This window comes from Carassius carassius, chromosome 31 (genome assembly GCF_963082965.1).
Source record: "Carassius carassius chromosome 31, fCarCar2.1, whole genome shotgun sequence".
NCBI lineage: Eukaryota > Metazoa > Chordata > Actinopteri > Cypriniformes > Cyprinidae > Carassius > Carassius carassius.
Genome location: NC_081785.1, coordinates 28,305,158 through 28,311,223, shown reverse-complemented (window position 1 = coordinate 28,311,223; position 6,066 = coordinate 28,305,158).

The window sequence follows — 6,066 nt, the reverse complement described above, 5'->3', positions numbered from 1 at the left end:
ATGTGATTTCAAAATGTGCTGTCCTTTCCCCAGCAGCTCCTTTCTTTGATGAGCTTGTTCAGGAGTGTTAGATTAGGATTGGAGCTAAACTCTGCAGAAGAGTGGACCTTGAGGTCCAGAGTTGAGGACCCCTGGGCTACATTATCCCTCAATAGACTGATAAAATCAACCGAAATTGGCATGTGTTCACACAAACTCCAGACAGCAGTCACGCCGGAGACGTTCGTTCCCTACTTGGGCAACCATGTTATATCTGTAACACTGAGACATTTCTTGGGAGAGTGTAATAAATTGAATTGTACAATGCAGCATCATCCTGGATATGCTTTATCTGATCAATTTAAAATAATAGATGTATTGCAATAAATTTTGGTCTTTAATGTTCTTGCATGATTGATCTGTGCTTTTGCTACACACAGTGTTGGTGAGTAACTAGTTACATGTAACGGCGTCACGTATTTTAATTACTAAATTAATGTAACTGTAATCAGTTACAGTTACTACGAAAAAAAGAGTAATTAAATTACAGTTACTTTTGAGAATTTTAACGATTACAAAGGGGATTACATTTGAATATTTACACATCCTCATACAGCTTATTTCTTTCCCAAATTGCACTAAAACATATGGCCCATAATCTCCGCGACGCGGAAAACACAGTCTGGTTCGTAGAATCCAGTCATAAAAACGGAATTCAGCCTAACGCGGATGGAATATGCCACATTTTGGAAGAATAAATCAAAAGTAGGTCAGTACACTTGAATCAAAACGCGATATGGGAGTGTCTGTGAATATTAAGCCGCAAAATAACAATCTATGAATCCAGCACTTTCTGCGTGTCTGTGGAAACCTGGCGCTGACTGGCCATCGGGAGAACCAGGACAATTCCCGGTGGCCTGATAGATTTGGCCCGCTATATTAATATTGTTATTGTATAATTGCACGCCAAATGTACTAAAGCGATTATTTTCCAATCAGGGGCGGAGTTAGGAGTTGGCCAGGGGTGGCCATGGCCACCATGGAAATAATCACGGCCACCCCACTGGCCACCCCGATCGTAATTGCGATCTTTTATAAATAATAATAATAGTTTCTTAGATTTTGATCAAAATGACCTCGATCGATCATGGCAAAATGATTACGTTCGGACTGCGAAACTATCGCGACAGTTGAATCACTTGTTATCACTTACATGCAAATGTGCTATCGCGAGTTTCCGTAGCGCGCGTTTCTTTCCAGCATTTGTAAAAAGTCGAGGACTGAGAGAGACGAGGAGTGAAGCTTCGCTTTTGTGCCCGGTTCAACACTTATTTGAGCACACAAACACATCTTTTCATGTGAGTTACGCTGCTTTTTCTTGTGTGTGGGCGTATTCAAGCCGTGCGCTTCAGTTTGAAGCGGCGGTCACACTAGCCTTTGAACGTGCGATTTCGGACGCTGCTGCGAATATGGGCGGGAGCAAGATATAACGGTTTCTCCTCAGTTATCACAACATGGATTAATCTGTGCTTTTACTGTGTCTTTTGCGACGGCATCGAAAGCGTCTTATTATATTGTACTCTCTGTCTCTCTCTCTCTATAAATATATACACACTAAACAATAAAATATTATAGAACGTGTCCACATTCAAATGTACCATCTGTTCCCGTTTCTATTGACACTGCGAACCATGCAGCTTCTTTTTTTATGATCTTTTAAATATGCATTATATAAAATAGGATGCTGCGCTACGGCTAAAATTAGCACTTCCTTCATTTTTTTATTTCTGTACAGAGAGGTCACGCAGTGACGTTCGACCATCTACTGCTCACACGACTTCACGTGGTGCGAATTCGCAGGTCAGAGTTCACCAAACTTGAACTTTCGAATGCAGCGAAATCACAGCGACCCCATTGGATTCAACAGAGAAAAATGAAGTCAATTAGAAGCACACACTTCCTGTGGGTCGGGCGTACTGCGCAGACTCAAACTGAGCTTGATGACGTAAATGTCACGTGAGCAACCTGTACGTCTTCTAATCGCTGTGCCAAGAGAAATCTGAATCACCCACCGAATCTTGCAGAGAAGGCGAGCGTGAACAGGAGCACATTTTGGTGAGTATTCTGATTAATTATCTCCCTTGACTTCATGCCTCCACGTCCCCCCGATTGCCTCATAGACAGTAAAAGATTGTCTGCGAGCGTCTCCTCCTGTCCATACGGTAATTTCTCTACTGTGCGACAGAGTTGCTGGTTATGACGCAATCGTTAGCCTATTTTTTACAAAAACTGCTTCTGCGGGAACATAACGTAAGATACAAGGTAATGGAGCCTTTTATACATTTTCGTGTTTCTTTAGAAATAGTTAATGGACAAATGGAGTCTTTAAACGCCTCAGATGTAAAGTTATTTGCTATCAAAGGGACGCCAAAATAAATAAAAATATAAAAATAATGGGAGTCAATGGAATGCTAACAGCAGGTGGGGGTCCGATAGCCAATGGCGGCGCCCAGGGGTGCTTCAAAAAAATATGAAACCCTGCCCCCCTGAGTGAAATGTGAAATTTTTCCATAGACAGTAAAAGAAATGGACACAGCGACCCCATTGGAACTCAATTGAGACAAGTGAAGCCCATTTTTAGCACTTCCGTTTCTGACGCGCAGACTCAAACTAAGCTTGATGACGTCAGCAACCTGTCTGACAGATGTAAATCTTCTAGTAGCTGTGCGTGCAAACTGCCATCGTTAATCTTGCAGAGACAGCGAGCTTGAGCGGGGAGTTCTTTGGCATGAGTGAGGAGGAGTAAGTATTCTGATTAATTATTTTGTATAGTATTTTAAAATGTAAAGCCAGGGCTTGTATCTATGGGCCGCCCCTTGAATCTGAATAGCGCGTTCAGCGCGGGGGCGTGGTCACATTAGATACAATAAAGGGAGACGTGAAAAACGAACATCGCGTTGTTTTCATATGGATTACTTTATCACAGATTATTTGTTCGGCGGCACTTGTTTAGTTTAAAAGGAGACATGTCAAGCTTTCTATAGATATCTCTCTCATGTCTTTTCGTTGAGTATTCACTGAGTTACAGTTCATTTTAATGACGTGTTTGTAAATGAAGATCAGTGCAGACAAAGGCTGCAGACAGCGCACCTTGTTTGTTATCTTTATTTCATAAGTGCACAAAGTTTTGTTATTATGTCTGTATAAAAAAGTAGACCCTTTACATATTCGATTAATGTATTGGTCTTATCTGTACGATTAAAACTGAAAGTGTAATTTAAGTTCCTTTTTAAACTTTTCATTATCATTGGGAGATATGTATTCTGTTTTCAAAGTGAATTTCCTAAGTTTTATTTTATTAAATAACTTGAGGGTGAGTAAGATTATGACGCTCAGGATTTTGGTAAACTTTAATAAAAAATGCCATTGTAGGCTTGCTATTGTACATTATTTATCATTGTGATTTGGACACATACAATACTTTAAAAAGTGTTTTAAGGTTGGATAAGTCCCGTGTTTGTTTGCAAAATTATGTTTCTTTGTGCCACCCCAAAGTAACTACTGGCCCCTGCCTGGCCACCCCTATGAAGAATTCCTGGCTCTGCCACTGATCCGAATCCTCCATTCGATAATTAAATCTCTAATAAATCATGGATCGGCTAGTTGTGACTGGCAATGGTTGGGCGCGCGCACTCTCCGCGCCTCCGCCAAACCGTTTGGATCAGACCCCAGCTGGCATTTCAACGTTGATTGAAGGTTGAAACAACGTTGGTACCATGGTTGAATCAACGTTGAATTACCTTTTGATTTTGCAAATTGGATCAACGTTGATATTGTAACGTTGATTCACTGTTGTATCAACGTTGTTTCAGCGTTAAAACAACAACTGACCTTATTTCAAACATATTTCAACGTTGAAAGTTGGTCATGGGCAGACTGTTTTTCAACCGTTCAGCTTTAAACATTGTATCAACGTTGTTTCAGCGTTAAAACAACAACTGACCTTATTTCAAACATATTTCAACGTTGAAGGTTGGTCATTTGCCGGCTGGGACTCCAAGTAATCAATAGGAGAGAGAGAGAGAATAGAGTGGACTGTGGAAGCGCACAGCTGGAGCAGGGAAGACACACTTCTGTTAAGGGTTTCAAGTGCAGTTCGGTTTTATCTGATATATATATATGCTATTGTAGTTTTGACTTTATAGTCAAGCAGCAGCAGCACATTGCTCACACTCACTCAAAACACTGTATAAACGACATCATTAAAATCTATTGTAATGTTACAGTAGTAATTTAGCAGACAAATAATCATATTTTATCATAGGTTTAGGGGGAGCTAATGCAGACAAAAACACAACCCTTAAGAAAATTAATGTAGCCTATGGTATGGCACTAACCATTGTTTAGTGAAAAAAATATAGAAATGTCCGCAACACTGCTTCTAACTCCCATGTTTAGCAGAGTTGAGGACATTATTAATTTTTCACTTCAGTAGTTTCTTTTGTCCTGCACCTGCCAGAAGGTGGGATGTGCACACAATTACTTATTTAACACTAACCGAGGAGTTTAACCATGGAATTTGTAGTAAAAATAAATACAAGTGGTAGGCCTAATTAATTTGCCAAAAAACAAAATTCCACTTACAAAACATGGTAAAAGTCAAATAAAAATCTTCAGTATTAAAGTCATGAGAGGATGGATGGATAATGGAAGTGAAGGTGCAGTTCAGGAAAGAACTCTAAATTATATTGCATGTCCCCAACCTAAGATTTTAAATATTTTTCATGTCAGGTCCATACACAAAATAGGGTTGCCATGTTTCAGAATGTGTTGTGGGTGTATGAGTGTGAGATTTCCCAGCCTAATTTTTGAACACAAACATAATCTCTAGAACTGCTGTGAGTCACTTCATGAGCATTTTACTTATTTTGAGAAACTATCATCATACAAAGAGACAGCAGTGTTTTAAAAAGACACCAACGTTTCAGGAGTTTAGTACACAAAATAGGACACATGCTTATTAGATAACCGTATTTGAGTTGATGTATATGCTTGTATTTTTTTATTAACAATTTTTCCCCAAACCATTGTTAGATTACAGTGTTTCCTGTATGCAAAGATTTGGTTTCAAAAACAGGATCTATAAACTATTTCTTTAGATTTTAAATCTGCATTGAACTTGAAAGTAAAATGCAGTACTAAAGTCTGATTTTGTGGTGGATGTGGTCAAATGTGATCATCTTAATTCAAGTGATGAAGGATGGTGAAAGTCTGACAGTATTGAGCACTACTGTAAGGTTAAGCCTGCATGGTGTAAATGTTTGAAAATGATTTACAGTTGCAAAAAAACATTCATTAGAAATTTAGAAAAGTAATCAAAAAGTACTCAAAAGTAATTAGTTACATAACTTTATTAAAGTAATTAAAAAAGTTACACTACTATTACATTTTAAACAGGGTAACTTGTAATCTGTAACCTATTACATTTCCAAAGTAACCTTCCCAACACTGGCGACACATACCTGTAAAGGTTTTTCCCCATATTATTAAAAGCGTGCTTTAAGTGATTGTTCACATGTGTGCATCGAGGACGGGCCGTGCTGGAGTCACCTTTGAGCTCTACGCAGAGTGATTTGGCAGGTGTGAGATGAGACGCAGCGGTGAGCAGCTGACATCTCTATATCTGGCTCAGGATCCTGCTCATGCCTTTGGCTTCCTGTTGAGTGCAAAGTCAGCCGTGCTGGAGTAATTAATAATTAACCCACTGCACACACAACACTGCTGTCTGTCTGCTGCAAACACAACACCTGTGTGTGTGTGTGTGTGTGTGTGTGTGTGTGTGTGTGTGTGAGAGAGGGAGAAACAGGAATTTAGAGATGACAAAACCAAACACATACGATCCGTTTAGTCTTTATAGCCATCCACAACTCAGGGTTTGAATAATAACATGAAATATGGATAGAGTCAGTGTTTTTCACTTTAATAAAACTTTAATAAAAAAATCTATTATGCTTTGTTCTTTATATGGAAGATAATGATAATGGGCCAAGCCATGGCTAATAAACATACAGTCATGGCCAAAAGTTT